Source organism: Nyctereutes procyonoides, unplaced genomic scaffold (genome assembly GCF_905146905.1).
Source record: "Nyctereutes procyonoides isolate TBG_1078 unplaced genomic scaffold, NYPRO_anot_genome, whole genome shotgun sequence".
NCBI lineage: Eukaryota > Metazoa > Chordata > Mammalia > Carnivora > Canidae > Nyctereutes > Nyctereutes procyonoides.
In genome coordinates this window covers 69,852,395-69,871,663 of record NW_026575125.1, presented here as the reverse complement: position 1 = coordinate 69,871,663, position 19,269 = coordinate 69,852,395, and the positions used below count along the sequence as shown (strand labels likewise).

Genomic DNA, 19,269 nt, shown 5'->3' with positions numbered 1-19,269 from the left:
CCAATGTATCTGTTTAAATGACAGAGCCAGAATTAGAACCAAACTCCAGACCCCAACTATATAGTGCTACTACCCATGGATATCCATTTTATTTCTCAGGTATCTTTTGATTATATTCCAAAGACAGAAATATTTTTAAGCTTATCTAAATGCCTTTTTTTTTCTTTCCATAAGCATAGATAGCTATTTCAGGAGTTGACTTTGTCTTGAAGACAGTAAGTCAAATTTTATATTCGGATAAAGGTCACTGAAGTAGTGGACATGTGCCTATGTGATAAATTTGTCTATTGTGAATTATATACCATCCCAGACTGGTTAGGATGAGTATATTTGTTATACGAACTGGGATGACAATGAGCAGGGGATAATTGTGCTCCAGCACTAAAAATCGATTACAGAATTTACCCGAGAATTCATGATGAAGTTTCTAAAAGATTCTATAGCATGGAGTTACATTCATATTTCCTAAATATTTTTATTTCTTTATTTAATTGAGTATTTTATTTTATTTTTTGTCAAATGATCCTTTATTGGAATATTCTCCTTTGTGGTTCTTAACTAGCTGAACATTCCACTGCACCACTATTGATGTCATGAGGGTGGCAGCCACCAACATAGCAGCCCACAGACTGAGCAGTCTCCAGGATCTCTTTAATGATTCCAAAGAGTTATCTGGCTAAACACTGATGCCACATATGTTGGGCAATATTGACAATCTCATAAAAAGTGACATTTCCACTGTGCTTAATATTTTTCTGCTCTTTTCTGTCTCTTGGCAGTTCCTTGAGGGATTTCATAATCATAGTAGAGGCAGAAGGTACCACTTCAATCTGGTACCTGTTCTGTTCTGAATGGTCAGTTTCACTGTAATCTTTAGACCCTTCCAATCACTGGTTGCCTTGGCAATGTCATCACCAATCTTTTTTGGAGACAGACCCAACAGGCCGATCTTTGGGGCCAGGGCAGATGTGGCACCAACTTCCCCAAGGGTGCACCTCAGGTATGTGACTTTGATCTTGTTTGGATTGATTTTAGGTGATAGGATGGAGATGGCTAGTGTCAGAATATCCTAAAATTGGGATGATGGAAGACAGTTGCACCTTTGCCTCTTCTAAGCCAAAAGCCAAAAGGAATACTCTTATTTTAAAGCCATATAAAATGCATTATGCTTTATGTAATCTTTTGACATTTGGCAAGCTATGTACAATACTTCAGATCTGCCAGCTGTGTTGAGGGAGCAAAAACATTTTGTTTTCATACAGCTTGATAAAAATTCTGAAGTTTGTGAGAAAACAGAACTTAAAAATGTAATTTTGTGAACCATCAGAAACTGAGGTGATATTCAAAAGGGAAGAGTCCTTGATTCCACCATAATGATATCCTTCTTGTTTTTCAATAATAGATTGCCAAATTGAATTGAACATATTTTCCACTATGACTTCTAGTTAGTCTCTTTACTTTTCACTTTAGGATCTGACAGAATAAAGAATACTTCCCCAGTCTGGGCCAGATGATGATTTGCTGTGTGAATCACAAAAAGAAAATTTTAGTCTCCACAGAGACTGGTTAAAGGAATTTAAACACTAAGAAATGTAATGTCTAAAACATAATTAAATGTTATGTTCAGTGTTTTATCCCCTCTACCTTACAGACAAAATCTTCACTTGCCCAAATTGCTTAGAGCTGGTGACTGAGGCAGACAGTAGGCAAGGAAGAGGTGGAAGGGTGAGGGTGGGGCTGTTGCCCTTACTCTAGGTCTTGGGACTCAGGGTCTTCAGGCTCCACCTATAGATGGACAAAGTTCTGCCCTCTTTTATTACCTCTACCAAGGGAGAGGCTTGGAACTTAAGATGGCATGAACTTCCAATCTCTGCCAAGGGCATAATCCTATTAGACTTGTGTTTTGTGAACTGTGGATTGTAACACATTGATGCGTTGTGAAATCAATTTGATGGGTTTAACCAGTATTTTAAAAACAATTTGGAATAAATTATATGGCACATTTTCAAACATCTGTTTCAATTGTGTGTCTGTGTGTCTGTGTGTATGGGGTCACAATATAAAAAGTATTTCTTACTGTTGGTAAAATGACAAGTGTGTGCTGGAGAGGATGTGGAGAAAGGGGAACTCTCTTGCACTGTTGGTGGGAATGTGAACTGGTGCAGCCACTCTGGAAAACTGTGTGGAGGTTCCTCAAAGAGTTAAAAATAGATCTGCCCTACGACCTAGCAATTGCACTGCTGGGGATTTACCCCAAAGATACAGATGCAGTGAAACGCCGGGACACCTGCACCCCGATGTTTCTAGCAGCAATGTCCACAATAGCCAAACTGTGGAAGGAGCCTCGGTGTCCATTGAAAGACGAATGGATAAAGAAGATGTGGTTTATGTATACAATGGAATATTACTCAGCCATTAGAAACGACAGATACCCACCATTTGCTTTGACGTGGATGGAACTGGAGGGTATTATGCTGAGTGAAACAAGTCAATCGGAGAAGGACAAGCATTATATGGTCTCATTCATTTGGGGAATATAAAAAATAGTGAAAGGGAATAAAGAGGAAAGGAGAAAAATGAGTGGGAAATATCAGAAAGGGAGACAGAACATGAGAGACTCCTAACTCTGGGAAACGAACAAGGGGTGGTGGAAGGGGAGGTGGGTGGGGAGTGGGGGTGACTGGGTGATGGGCACTGAGGGGGGCACTTGATGGGATGGGCACTGGGTGTTATGCTATATGTTGGCAAATTGAACTCCAATAAAAAAAAGAATTTTTTTTTTAAAAATGACAAGAGTGAAAGCTACTGCATTTGATTTCTATACTAGACATACCAATTATGTTATTCTTTTGCTTTATTTCAGAAGTAAAGGAGCCTTCCCCCACCCCCTGAGTAAATTAGAGAATTCAACAAATAAGTAGGATTTCTAAACACAGGGCTTCAAGCAGCCAGTCTGCATATATTGCTAATTCTTAATCAGTGCAGACATGCAGCTATGGTATTATGCAGTCAGCTTTGCATCTCCATAAAAAGGCATATCTTGCATAAGAAAAGCAGACATAATTGATAAATATCCTCTGTTCACATAGGAGAAAAGTAACTATGTACTAGAAGTTAAGAGATTCATATCTATGTGAAAAATTTTCATCAGTACTTATAAACAAACACCTGTGATGTGCAAAGCACAATATTGACAGGAGAAGGGGGTCAGGAGCTCAAAAAAGAATGAAACCCAGACTGTATTGTCAAAGATATTTATAGTCTAGTGAGAGAGACTTGTAGAGTAATAATTCAAGGAAACAACCAATGTGGGATTGTACAAGTCCTTTGTCTATCGGCTCTCAAATCCATTTCTCATACTTCCCCTGCTCTACTCTGTATCATGAGATACTGACCCCTATAGGTGGCATTTCCAAGTTTCTTTTGTAAACTAGCTTTTATATGGGTTTGAACAATGGAAGTCACTGATTAGATAATGGAGAACAGCAAGGCAAAGCCATAGTATTTATTTCCCTCTTTTTTGGTGTCCATGATTCCAGTTCCCTTTATAGAAACCTGCCATGGTTCTAGATTCCCCTAAGTGTCTCTGACCTCTAGATTCTAGTTCTAGTTACATCTGCTTCTACCTTTGACCTTAGAGTCCAGTCCTGTAGCAAAATTCTGCTTTTGTTATTTTCTCAATTGCTTCATCATTCCTTGTTAGCCTCTTAGAAATCTTTCATAACCTGTGTAAAAATTTTCTACATTAAATTCCCTTTGCTTTAGGTACTTATAGTTGTTTCTGTTTTCTGGTTAGACTCTGATTAATAAAAGAGTTTAGAATGAAATATATATTCATTACTATCATAACAATAACTGATATCAATTTAATGATTACATATGTCAGATATTATTTTAAGAACCTTTCATGTATAGACAGCTTTATTTCAAAGATGAGAAAGCTGAGGCACAAAGAGGTTACTTAACTTGGCCAAGATCATTTAACTATTAAAGCATTGCCTTGTCCTGATTTTCAATTTGGATTTCTTTTTAAACTACCCCATACTTTATCTGTAGAATTCTTCTGTTAGATGTAACCATTTTTTTCAAATTTATCATGCATTTTGTAAATCCCAGTCTCTTTTGACACTGATGTAGTCATCCATCAATAAAAATGAACATTTACTGGGCACCAACTATATACCAAACACTGTGATAGGTGCTATAGTTGTAAAAGGTATGATAACTCTGCTCTGTTAAGCCACCCCTCTTCCAACCTGCTTTTATAAGTGTAATGTCACTGCTAAAATCAAGAATTAAAATTAAGTAAAATAGACTTCTAAATTACAAGCAAGTGAAATCTAAATGACAGCTCAGAAATGATATCAGTTCACTTTTGAACTAAACTTGCATTTGGAAATATTCCTCTCTGATCCTCAAAGAAATAATTTGCAGTCTTATCCTGAAAACCAGTACTCCTTAATTTGTCCATTTGAAATAAACATACATTTTAGTATCAGGGTAAATCAGGTTTGGGAAGTAATATTTCCTTTGTAGCTAAGTAATCAGTGATGCGCAACATTATGGTTGTTTCTCATTACTGTAGTTGGGGGAGCTACTTCTCAAACTTTCTCAATTAATATAAATCTATCAGCTACCAACCAAAATACCCTTTGGGTATGGATTATTCAGCTTGCATACAAGGCTACTCATATTATGAACTGAAATGTACAATCAAGCAGAATGATGTGCACACAGCTGTTTTATATTTAGTTGGCTTTCTAATGTGAGCTAATTTGTTGTAGGGATGGAGGGTATTACTAAGATTTATTTCAAGTTTAAGATGAGATAAAAATTTTATTTGAAGGTGAAACTTCAGTCTCAACTCAACTTTAACAGATATTACTTTTGTATTTCTTATTGCTAGATGGAGGAATGTGTTTGCTATATTAGCACATATAAAGGTAATAAGACTTCACAACAACTCTTCCCTCTCTGAAACCAACATCTTAAAACCCTTACTTTCCTTTTATAATGATAAATGTAAATAAAAGCAAAAGTGATACGAATATCACTTAGACTTGAAAGTCTATGTGAAAATTAGATGGTAATTGCATAACAAAATACAGTATTCACTTTGTTCTTTGGTTTATATCTTACCTAAATGCTCTGACAGAAGGTAGGGCTGTTCAATGGATATATAATTCATGGGAAGTGTTTCCATTTATGCAGGTTTTCCCCTTGGGCAAAGATGAAGCACAGAAGGGAGGAAAAAAGACCTCAAGGAGAGTAAGATGTCATCCTCTGGTTTTAGAATAAACTAGTGCTATCTCCTGAAACTATACCTCAGCAGAAAACCTTGTAAGAAGCCAATTAGCAACCAAACCATCATGCAGAACACCACACTACAACTATTAAAAGGTATGAAGTTAGTGATCCTGAATGGAACAGTACTGTATTGGTTGTAAAACCTAAGTCTACTTTGTGAGGAGTGTAACAGGGTACAGAATGTTAATTGTAACAACCACAGAAAATAGAAATGCTTAATTTTATTAATGAACATTGTTAATTTCTTGAGAAATCTAAACTTCAGAGGAATGTTGGTTTCATTTTAGAAAAATTCTAGTTGTTCTTGTTGGCTCATTATGAAGACCTGGATATTCTATTTAACTCAAAATACTAGCAGGTAGAACACATACCTATTTTCTGCTTCTAAATAGTCAAGAAGAAATGTACATTATCTGTGTTATAGAATAAGATTATATTTAAGCACTCTGCTATATTAGTGACACATTAACTAATAATATAAATATTATAATTGAACAACTTCAAAGATAATGTTGTTTAATAATAGGAAATCATCCATACAAGTTTAAATATTAGTATAGGGCCTGAAAAAATCAAAATGCAAACAAGCTAAAGTTATAACCTCAAATTCATATTTTAAGTTCCATCATTATTATTTGATTCCTTTACTCACTTATGTTCACTGCCATCTTCACAAGGATCCTAATGGTTCTTATCTATTGAATATATATATATATATATATATATATATATATATATTCAATTTGTATATTTCCTTCATCTCATAGCCTGTACACTGGATCAAGCCACCTCTTGCATAGACCATCATAATATGATTCTAAACAGTACTACTGCCTTCACACTTGTTCTTGAATTTATTCTAATTCATTCTCCATTCTTTAGTCAATGTGATATTTCTAACACATACATTTAATCATATCAATTTCTCCACTCAAAACCTTCCAGTATTTCCCCTTTCACCTCAGGGTAAAGTTTAAGTTTCTTTTTTTTAATTTTTATTTATTTATGATAGTCACACAGAGAGAGAGAGACAGAGGCAGAGACACAGGCAGAGGGAGAAGCAGGCTCCATGCACTGGGAGCCCGACGTGGGATTCGATCCCGGGTCTCCAGGATCGCGCCCTGGGCCAAAGGCAGGCGCTAAACCGCTGCGCCACCCAGGGATCCCTAAGTTTCTTAATATAACATTTCAATTCCTGCCTGATCTGATTTTAAGTTATTATCTCTGATGTCTAAGAAGTAGATATATTTCATAGATTAACATGGCAAATGTTTTTGGCTCTTCTCTTTAAAAGGTGGAGTCTATTTCCCCACCTTATGAATATAAGTTGGCCTTGTGACTTGCTCTGATTACGTCACAGAAGTCAAAGTGAGTTCTGAGCCTAGTCCTCAAGAAAATTTGCATCTTCCACTCTTGTTCTCTAAGAACCCTACCACTGCTATGTGAAGAAGCCTAGGCAAGCCATATTGAGGATGAATGACCACATGAGGAGAAATAACAAAATGTAGTATTCACCTTCTCCTTCAATTTATATCTTACCTAAATGCTCTGACAGAAGGTTGGGCTGTTCAATAGATACTTAACGCTTGTAAGGAATGTCTTTCAATGCATTAGGTGTATGTATTTTTGACCCACAAAAGTGTGAGCCAATAAATAATTTTTGTTCTAAGTCACTAAGTTTCAGGATGACTTGGTATACAGCAAAAGATAAAACTATCTTTTAATTTTGTTTTCCTTTATACACTTCAATGAGAAACATGATTTTTTGTTTCATCACAATTGTTTATCCCAACAAACAGAATCATGACTCATGTTCCACAAATTAAGTATCTCTGTAATAGTCCATGTATTTCTGAGAGTTCTATCACATTTGTTAGAGCTCACCAACACCCTTTGCTCAGAAAGGTTGTGGAGATGATTGTGACATTGGAATGTTGTTGGAGATTGCATGAAAATCCTTGATTGGGCAGGACCATTAAATAGGGAAAGAAAAACACTGGCTCCCACAGCTATAACATAATTTGAGTGGGCCCAATCTCATGAAGTCACATTTAACAATAAATCACAAAATAACAGTGGGTACAGACATGAAGTGATACCTATTTCCATGGAAATGTATTCTAACTTGTCGAGTCTTAAAGAACTTCAAGTTCCATTAGGGGTGTGCTGAGGACTCCTTTCCCTGAAAGATAGATCTTGGCATGATACCCTAGGTCTGAATTCTATTTGGAACTTCAAGAAATTGCTTTGAGCCGGTGTCTCAACTTTCAGTTACCACAAAGAATTTAATTAAGGCAGAACAAGGTCAAGTAAAGCTCCTATTCAAGGATTTCTGAGGCATTGCCTCCTTTCTGGACCCTCCAAATTTCTAAGCAGTGGTTAGTGAATCTAACATCTGACCTGGAGTCCTACTGACATATGTGAAAGTTCAGCTCTGGCACTATTAACTGTGTGACCTCAGACAAATATTCAATCTCTGGGTCATTCTGTAAAATGAGTATACTACACATCTTACAGGTGTGTGTGATCCAATGGCTTCATGTTTTCTCAGAACCTTCCTCGTATCACACAGAGTTACCATCTCCATCAGCATCATCTACTTTTCCCTTCAGTCAGCCATTCAACATTTGTTGAGTGCTTACTCTTTGGTAGATACTGTTTGAGGTAAAACGGACTAAGATTGTTGTCCTTGAGGCGGTTATGTTCTAGTAGGGGGAGACAAAAAAATAAAATAAATGAGGAAAATATATAGTATATAGAAAATGATAAGCACTGTCAAGAAAAAAAGTAAAGTAGAATAAGGAAGGTTACAAGAACCAAGGCAGGGTGGGGTTTGCAGCAATCAAGTAATGTTTCACAGAGAAATAACATTGAGCAAAGATTTGAAGAAAGTGAATGAATTAGACAAATAGATATTGAGTGAAGAAAACTCTGGGCAGAAGAAACAAGCCCCTAAGGATATATAACATGCCTGGCATGTTCAAAGGATAGCAAAGAGGCCAGTGTGACTGGAGCTGCAATAATAAGTGGGGGAATAATATAATAGGTCAGAGAGATCATGAGGACTAAATTATATAGGACCTCATTGGCTGTTGTGAACACTTTGGCACAGAAGACTGGTATGATCTGATTTTCACTTTTAAAAGATCATTTTGGTTTCTTAATTTAAAACCCATCATTTGCTTCAACGTGGATGGAACTGGAGGGTATTATGCTGAATGAAATAAATCAGTCAGAGAAGGACAATCATCATATGGTTTCACTCATACGGGGAATTTTAAAAAGAATGAAAGGGATTATAGGGGAAAGGAAAGAAAATGAGTAGGAAAAATCAGAGAGGGTGACAGAACATGAGAGACTCCTAACTCTGGGAAATGAACAAGGGGTAGTGGAAGGGGAGGTGGGTCAGGCGATGGGGTGGCTGGGTGAGGGCACTGAGGGGGGCACTTGAGGAGATGAGCACTGGGTGTTATACTATATGTTGGCGAATTGAACTCCAATAAAAAATATAAAAATATAAAATAGACTACAGAGAAATAAGAAGGGAAGCAGCAATACTAGTTGGGAGGCTATTGCTGGTGGGGATGGTGAGGGCAAGGAGCAGGGTAGTAGCTGTGGATGTGATAAAAGTGGTCAAACTCCAGGTATATTTTGAATATGGAACAACAACATTTCCCGATGAATAAGCCGTGGAATGTGAGGGAGATGGAGGTGAAAAGAGGACTCTAATGTCTCCAGACTTTTATGTAACACATCCCTCTTACATCTTCCCATTAAATCTTACTGGTTTTATGTTCTATTCAATACAAGTCTCAACATTACCAACTAACAAACTGATTAATGAATAAATGTTATTTTAGTGTAGTTTCTGCTTTTATTATTTTAGATTGACCTTAGTTTAAGCAGCCAGAGGGTGTAAAGATGATTTACTGAACTGAGGTTTAATCGAGGATTAGAGCCTATTAAGTTACTTCCCCGGAAATCTTTTTTTTTTTTTTTAATGTTGCAAACCCAAGTTCTTGTGACAAGCCTGACTTCATGCCCCACCACGACAGCTTGCATTTGTTTGGACTCAGAATTATTTTGGCTCTAAATTCCCTGAGGTATATAATTAGAGATTAAATCTAGATTCTTAAAAAGAGCTCAAAAGGCAAGGCCTCCTACAAGTGGTAGGAAGAATTTATTCTCATTCACCTTATTGACTCATCTTATTGGCTTTCCAAATTAAGTAGTTTAACCTGACTTTTAAAACAGAAGCTTCCTAATTTCTTTTCCACCCCTCAGTCCAAGAAGTTGATGTTTGAAGCTCCAAAGGTTTCTAGGTATTCCAGTGAAGAAAATAAAATGCTTTATACTTCAAATGCAAGAGTCAATTATTCTTCACTGGATCAGTCCAGAAGCATGATCATAGATTTAGACCCCAAAGTTATCATTTGAGGAAATGTATGGAAGAGTGGCATCCCTAAAGATCATAATGTTTTCAGTATTTGAAATAACACAGATAATTTGGTTTTCAGGCTTCATATTTTGACTTCAGAAAAAAAATCTAGTACTTGATTAACATCTTGTTTAGGAACATGGTAGGACTAAGAAGGATTTGGCCATTGATATTTAAGATAAACCAATTAAACAGTATTCACCAGAGTCTGTGATTCCTTGATTTAAAATTTTCTATTTTAGACTCAGTCTAAAAAGATCACAACAGTATTTGAAAACTGTTTCCAAAATCACCTAAGAGAAGGTGTAGATCAACAGAAACACACCTTTTTACCTTTTTATGAATCAAAATAAGACATTTTGTCTATTTACTATCTGACTACTCTTTATCTTCAGAATGTGTTTATTTTTTGTTCAGAAAACTACCTGAACCTTCATGTTTAGTTGACATCAGACCTTTGGAGCACCTTTATCCTTTCTATAACAATAATTTAACAGAAGGAAATCTAACAAATAGTTATTGTTATTATGTATTATAGCGGAATTAAATTAGTATAAATATAAAGCACTTTTTCTGAAATTGACATGACCAAGCTAAGCCAGCTAAAGGCTCCAACTTCACCCTCATCTAATTTAATAAAAATTAGAAAATGATATAGTTTTTTGGCTTTTAGTGTGTAAAATCAGGAATTTTATTTTTTCATTATATATAAACTTTTTGTCCTCTTACATTTATTATCTACTTACTTCAGACACTAGAGTATCACTATCACACAACTTTATAATAAGGTTCTTTTGGTGTATGCGATTCTGTACCAAATTCTATGAGGATCCAAAAAAGACCCATCTAATTCCTTAAAATCTTAATATACTACCATGAGTTGCCAGTGTATTAGCCATCTGCTAGATTATTTATTGTAGATATAACTCCATGGGAATAAACAGTTTAATAGATTTGTTTTGGTTGAGAAGAAATAAGTTAATAATTTCCTGTAGAAATATTAACATTTTGAGAACTTTGGAGCCCTTATTAAGGAACTATTGACCTAAAAAACAAACAACAAAAGATTCTTACTTCAAGAAACATTCCCTGATACCTATGGTACATGTCTTTTTTTTCCCTCAAGTCACTTCAACATTTGTGAGTATAATTTATTCTGCTACTTTGTCATTGTACATTGCCTTTGTTATCTTTCCATTTATCTTTGTGGCCATTAAAAATTGAGCAAGTGATTCACAATTTAAATTATATTTTATGATTTTTATACATTGTTCATTTGTCTTGTAACCCTACTCCATCTTTTGTGTCATGCCGCATTATAAGCTGAAGAATATCTTTCCCCTTCTAAATTTAGATGTTGAAATCTTAACCCTCAGTGTCTCAGAATGTGACTACATTTGGATATATGGCCTTTAAATAGATAATTAAGTTAAAATAAAGGCATTAACGAGTTCCCTAATCTAGTATGATTGATGTCCTTATAAGAAGAGGAAATTAGGACAGAAGCATGTATGGACAGATAACCATGTGAAGACACAGGAAGAAGACAATCAACAAGGCAAGGAGAGAGACTTAGGAGAAACCAACCCTATTGACACCTTGATCTTGGACTTTTAGCCTCCAGAACTTTGATAAAATAAGTTTCTGTTGTTTAAGCCACCTAGTTTGTTGTACTTTGTTATAGAAGACTTGGCAAACTAATACAGACAACCATCTTTTTAGTAGTTTGTGTATAAAGCATAAGAATCTTATAAATATGGGTTTGGAAATCTAGTTCTTTGTGAAGCATTTGTAAATCACAATGATTTTCATTCAGTTTATTCAAAGTATTTCCTTTTACACTGATCTGTTTCAGAGTTCAGTCATAAGACATTTAATTTGGTTATCAACTCTAGATGTATGCCTTAATTCAGCACATATTGGTTGTGTGCTTCTGGTAGGCCAGGTTCTCTCCTAGATATTGAGGATACAGTGGTAAATGCATTAAGGCCCTCTCCTGTTGGAGGTTGCGTTCAAGTAGTGGCAATAATTAATGGATGCCAAGTACTTCATTTCTTGTCTTTACAGAAGTAGATTTTCTACCTTAATTGCTTTAAAATAATAGGTATTTTATAATTGGTTTATATTGTTACTTTAATGTATTTTAAAATTGGAAAATTTGTAAAACCCTAAGGACTTTGAACTAATACATTTTAATGACACTTAACGGTGCATAGTATATTGTATGCAACAGTTCAGCAAATGCTTGGAAAATTATTATAATTTCTCCTTAAATTTTCTTTGGTGGGAAATGTTTGGTAGCACCACACATTTAATTTTCTATAATGTTAGCTATAATAATCACCATTTTTTACCACATTGAGTTATTACTTTATTTGGCTATTAATTATCATCTATACAAATTTCTGCCTCATATTTTTTTGTATTTACTTTATAAAACTTTCAAATTCAGAGTTGATTTTAGAAATTTAAAATAAGTATTTCAGACTCTGTTGTTAACCTGCTTTCCATACAGTATGGACATCACTGGCTAAATATAGTCTGATAACATATTGTTGAAATGGAAATCTCTTGATGATAGGGCAAATGTTTAGGAAACTGTCTTCTGATTTGGTGCCAAAACATGATTAATACAGTACCTGAGCTCTTCTTATGGGGAAAAAATAACCATCCTAGTAACTGACATTATTTTTATATGTTAGTTACAACTTTTTTTTTTTTTGCCACTGTCTATAGATTCCTTGTGGTTCTTCTTTGTTTAAATTCTTTTGGCTTTTATTTATTTGTTTTAGAGTGAAGTAGGCAAGGAGTTCAATGTTTGTTAAATTGATTTCCATCTGATAAACAGATATAGCAAAAATTTCATTGCATTATTTCATGCATTATTTTTTAACCATACTCGTTCTGACATAGGTCTGAATATAAAGAGAGATAATGAAGACTACATGTTCGTTGCTTTACACCTGCGTTTTAATGCTGAGGATTTTTGAAGATGATATAGACACACACTGAAAATTGAATGGATGACTTTAAAGTGCACTAACATTTCAACTGACATTTTCCTACATGATTTATACCTTGTCCAGTGGTCAGACAGTGAATCAGTCAAGCTGACTTATCCTGATTCACAAAAAGGTGAAAAAATGTGTTCTCTGTGACTCAACACCTTTCCTGGGGTGATTTTGAAAACAGTTTTAAAAGACTTACTCTAACTTTTTAAAGCTGATTCTAATGTTCAAAGCCCTGAAAACAAATAAATCAAAACAACAAAATGATAAATAATATTTGTAATATTTGGTTATTATATTTATAAAACATGATTCCCTCAAGATTGGATGCTATTTTTAAAATTCATTACTCTTTTTCTCTCACAATATGTATATTTTAATTTATTGTGAGAACTAGTCCAATACATTTTTCCTTCATAGTTTGGATATAGGCTGGGGAATTATGCACATATTTGACAATCAGGAGATATTTAGAATTCCACAAATATTACTAAAAAATGTGTCCAGAATAATTTGATGTTAGAAAACAGCCATTTATTCCTAGTAGGAAGTAGAAAGCAGTAGGAGAATGAAAACTCAAGTAGATTTAACTATAAAGAAGACTTTTTTAACTTAAAAAATTAAAAACAATAGAATCCAGACAGCAGCTATAAACAACAAGGTCATTTACTTAGGTGAGAAAAGCCAATTCATTTTCTCGAAATAAGCACATATTTGCTTGTCAAGTGCCAACACTTTGGACAGTATATGGAGAAAGAAGACAAAGGCTATCCTTGCCAATAAGAACCTCCAGAGTCAGAAGTTCCACGTTTCAGGAGTGATGAAAAATGTATTTGCTATCCTGAAAGAGTATAAAGGTTCATTAGTGACAGTTCATTAGTGAAGACCATGTAAAGTCCTTATAAGTCCTTGGAAAGAAGACTATGCACACAATTGTCAAAGACCAATGGAAGAGCAAGGAAAGAACTGAGTGTTCCATTAATATCTCCTTTTTATGTCAAAGCAAAATCTGTAGAGAAAGGAAAAGGTAAAGTGGAAAAGGAAAGGAAAAAGCTCTAATTCTATAAACAACATATCTGACAGAATGGCTAAAAGCATGAAAGAAAAAAAATAATTTTCCCCACATCATCTATATGAGCTCAGGATTGGAAAGGAAAGCAGTATATAGCACTTGCTTACTAGAATGTGTTATGGAGCAGTTCATTGTCACAAACAAACAGCAGCAATCTACCTCCTCTTGAAAATGAAATAGAGATCAGTTAAACAGGATTCATGGTATCAAGGGATTTCAATAAACAGGTAAGTGGATTTGGATGTCTACCAGGTATCAGGTTTTTAGAGTTTAACATTTAATTTGGCAGCCTGTTGGGTTTGAAACATATTTCAGATTCAATCCATTCCTCATATTGTTAGGGAACTTCAGTTTCATTAGATATATTTAAATTTTTTTAATTAAAAATCAACAATAGTGTTTCAAATGATAAATATCAGAAAGGGAGACAGAACATGACAGACTCCTAACTCTGGGAACCGAACAAGTGGTGGTGGAAAGGGAGGTGGGCGGGGGGTGGGGGTGACTGGGTGATGGGCACTGAGGGGGGCACTTGATTGGATGAGCACTGGGTATTATGCTATATGTTGGCAAATTGAACTCCAATAAAAAAATTAAAAAAAAAACTGAGGTTGGAGATGAGGACATTTCCATAATAAAAGTATAAAATGATAAGAATCTAAATAAGCAACGGTTATAGAAATAGAAAGAAAAAGACTAGAGAGATGTTTAAGAGACATAATTCACAGGATTTGGAGATCAGTTTGGATTGGCAGGCAATGTGAGGGAAAGAATTAATAAAAGATGATACAACAGATATCACTCAGTCATCCAAAAGAATGAAATCTTGCCATTCACAATTACATGGATAGAACTAGTAAGTGAAGTAAGTCAGTCAGAGAAATACAAGTACCGTATGATTTCATTCATATGTGGAATTAAGAAACAAAACAGATGAATATAAGAGGAAGAAAATGAAAATAAAATAAGATGAAAACAGAGGGAGGCAAATCATACTCTTAATCATAGAAAACAAACTGAGGGTTACTGGAAGGGAAGTGGGTGGGGGGATGGGGTAATTGAATAATGGGCATTAAGGAAGGCACTTGTTATGATGAGCACTGGGTGTTATATGCAACTGATGAATCACTAAATTCTATCCCTGAAACTAATAATACAGTATATGTTAACTAAACTGAATTTAAATTAAAAATTTAACCAAAAAAATCCTACCTCAGAGAAATGAAATAGAAAATACAGGAAGAAGAATAAATTCTAAAGGGGAAATTCTCTATTCAATTTAAATCGTGTGAGATTAAGTTACCTGTTAGATATCCACCTACCAGACAGTTCTATATATTAGTCTGAATGTCAAGAAAGAAATCTGAGTTGGAAATAAAGACTTGAAAACCAGCAACATGTGGTGAAAACTGAAGAGAATGTAGTGGGTTTAGCTGCAAAGAAAGAGAATAATTACTTGGGAAGGAATAACACTTAATTGGATACATTTAAAAAGAGGAAATCTGAGAGGGTGGAGTATATAGAGAAGTAAAAGGAAATCCCTCTGGTTTCTCTTAACTTTGTTAAGAGAGTCAAAGAAATAAAAAAAAAAATACATGAAAGGTAGAGGTGGCAAATGATGCTATGATGTTAAATAAGATTCATTCACATCACATGCATTCACTGAGTACAGATTATATGCCAGATCATGTTGTAGGGATATGAGGACAGAAAGAATCCATTGGGGTCACAGATGACCTTCACTAAAGCAGATTCAGGACTTGAGGGCAGGAAAGTGAGCCAAGGAAAGAACAGTACTGAGACAGTGTTAGAACAATTCTGGAACCTTGATAGACTAAGCTACATGGGAGTTTTCATACTACAAACACCTAAGAAGACTGGATAAAAGATAATCAAAATTTTAAATATGTGTTTAAATATCTGTTCTTCCAAGAAACAAAAGGAAATCCCTATGTACCAAAAGAAACTAAAAGGTAGATTGATAAGTACACAAAGCAATACTTTGCCAGCCACGTACGATGGGCTAGGTAGAATGGGCATGGGATGCATAAACATGGAGTAAACTTTTAAAAAGATCATACTAACTAGAGGATTTGATTTTTAATACCCACAAAAGGACTGTAAACAAGCTCTTGGCCCTACCTAAGTTGAAAGCAACAAAAATGAGATGTATGTGATTCTAAAAGACATAGAAAATCAGAATATACTAGTAAAGAAATTGAACATAATTTTTAAATACTGTATTGAACAAATATTTTAAATAATGTATTCTTCTACATATAAGCACAATAATAATTATTAACAAAAATAATGACATGGTTTTAAGTATTTTACTCAAACATTAAAGATTACTATAATATACAAACTTGTCAGGAGTTTGAAAATGAGTTCAAATCTCCAACTCAGTTTTAGAACTATTTTAACCAATAATTGCACAAGAAATGAAAACTACAGGCGATCTGACTTACAAACATAGGTACACATCTACAAAATAAAGTTGTGGCGAATGGACTTAAGCGACAAATAGTAAAAATAAGTAAATGGATTTAAATAAAACAAAATCATGGCCAATTAAATTTTAACACTAGTGTGTCTAGCATTTTACTATTTTTATGAACACTCCTCTCTCTCCATATAACACATCTTTTTTCTCATCATATCTACCTATAAAGGTTGTTCTTTTATTTTTTTAATGTTTTTAAAGATTTTATTTATTTATTCATGAAAGACACACACACACACACAGAGAAGCAGAGACACAGGCAGAGAGAGAAGCAGACTCCTTGCAGGGATACCAACATGGGACTCAATCGCGGAACTCCGGCATCACTCCCTCAGCGGAAGGCAGACGCTCAACCGCTGAGCCACCAGGCATCCCAAGGTTGTTCTTTTAAATAGCATATATAGTGATAGTGATTTTTTTTCTGCCAAGGTTCAGGATAAGTTATGAGTTAGAAACAAACTAGAAATGTCCCATGCAACTGACTAGCTTAATAGGAAAGACCTTTCTAGAAAGTCCTTGTTCCTTCACTAAAGTAACCTATAGGGTGTCATTTATTTTTGAAAGGGAGAATAAACTTCATTTTAAAATCATTAAAGTGTTTTTTTCCTAACAAAAAAATTTTCCTTTATCCAGGCACCCACTAACATTTTACATTTGCAAGTGCCCAAATTAAAAAAAAATCTCAGAAATGTGTTAAGGGATGAATATATGAATGCATATGAATATAAATTCTTATTATGTAAAAACATATGCATTTACAATACAGGAAGGCTATAATATTCTCCCAGTTTTACACTCAAGTGTGAACTACAGCAATTGTGCATGTTGGAGATAGACTCCTGCTTAATGCTATAATTTAAACCTCACATGCCATCAATTGTACTGGGTTGCCAGTTTGAAGAAAAGAAAATTTTTTCCGTTCATGAAAGAAGTTAATTATGCTTCCTTGAGCACTTTCAAAATATTTGGAATGTTGTTTCACATTGTCACAATTTATGCCCACATGTTACAAACCCTGAACTTCATAGATTGGAAACAACTCTTATTTCCAAACTCTCCAGACCTGCCCAGCAATTGAAAACAATTATATATTTTCCTCTTTTGCATTTCTCCCAGACACATGTTTCTCTTTGCTCAGTTGGATAAACCATATAGAACCTCTTTTGACCAAATGAGTCAGAGCTCTTTCATCTTGTAATGGCCACTGACCAACCACAGAAAACACTATACGTGAGGTAAGAACTACTTGTAATTTACCTGAAAACTGCATTAGTTAACCATCCTCAATTTCTTTCTACATCTGAACTAGTTTAAAAGAAAGAATAGACTTTGGGATGCCTAAAGTAAACACATTTCCTTTTTTTAAAAGACTTTATTTATTCATGAGAGACTCAGAGAGAGAGGCAGAGATGTAGGCAGAGAGAGAAGCAGGCTGCATGCAGGGAGCCTGATGTTGTACTCGATCCTGGGACTCCAGGATCATGCTCTGAGCTGAAGGCAGGTGCTCAACCACTGAGCCACCCAGGCGTCCCAACACATTTCTTTAAGACTGTCAAGAAAGGAATCCAGTAGTGTGTCAATGAGGAGTGGATGATTAAAACATAAAAGACATACACTTGTGGAATCAAGACCAAATAAATATAGCACAAGTGTTAAATGGATGAGCACATGAAAATTGTGTTATTTTTAGTGGATAAATTTGAAAGTTTGAGGATTGGATTTTGGGAATAATTTAGATAAAATTCATTAAATGTATTGAACTATTAGAGATTAAGCTATATTTAGACTTTCAGAGTACTAGAGATCATGCCTATTTCATCTGTTTTATTTGAGGGATACATTACAAACACAAAAGCATACAGAATGAAGAATTCATTACATTTAAAAAAACATTGAAGCCCTATTGTAGGTAAGTGTACTTTACCTTCATTTGTAATGATAAAGAAAACTAATATGCTCAAATTTTGTTTATTTAAAAAACATTGAAAAAAAATAAAAAACATTGAAGCCTTATTCTAGATAAGTGTACTTTACTTTCATTTTTAATAATAAAGAGAACTAATCTCAAATTTGTTGATAATTATAAAATTTTGCTAGCTCTTAAAGATTGTCTTCTAGTCCATTCTATTCAGACTATACTACTTGAACTATAAAGAAAGACCACAGAATGAAATAAATCTGTTTTTTAAAGATTTGTTTTTTTACTTGAGAGGTTAGAGGAGGGCCAGAGAGAGAGGGAGAGAGAGAACAAGCAGACTCCCTGCTGAGCACAGAGCCAGATGCTGGACTTGATCCATGACTCTGAGATCATGACCTGAGCCAAAATCAAGAATGGGCTGCTTAATCAACTAAACCATCCAGGTGCCACAAGAAACATGTCTTAATACTTTTGCATCATCATTTACTAACTCTAGGCACATGTTTATCTGAAAATTTATTCCCACCGTATTTACATGGATGCTATGCCACTGATCTGTTCAGAGTATTAATCTCATAAGCTATAAATATGTAACAAAGTAGAGAGCTCATCTTAGTGTGTATTATGAATTTTTCCCCTGGTTGGAAATAGTCTCAAATAATGCTCACATATGAAAATGGAATACAGAAATTGACTACAATCTTATGAAAAAACTTGCATTAAGGAGCACATAAACTAGGGTATTTCTAAGACTGTTTAATGAAGAGGATATTGAGGTATATCTGGTTAGTATGAGCTCTGTTAAAAAGAACTTGTAATTAATAGCTATTTGTAGTAATATTTTAAGAGAGAATCTAGGATTGCAGTGTTTCACACTTCAGAACATATGTAAAGTAATTCTTACCCTGATATCTTGCTATCAGGTGTCTTTGTTTTCTTGAATCAGATTTTTTTAGAGATTTTATTTATTTATTCATGAGAGAGAGAGAGAGAGAGAGAGAGAGAGAGAGAGAGAGAGGCAGA

At 34.7% G+C, this 19,269-nt stretch overlaps 1 pseudogene; it reads right to left on the bottom strand.

Annotated features, from left to right (window-relative positions):
- Positions 1-554: 554 nt before the first annotated feature.
- On the bottom strand, positions 555-1,928 carry LOC129517982 (60S ribosomal protein L12-like; annotated as a pseudogene).
- Positions 1,929-19,269: the final 17,341 nt, after the last annotated feature.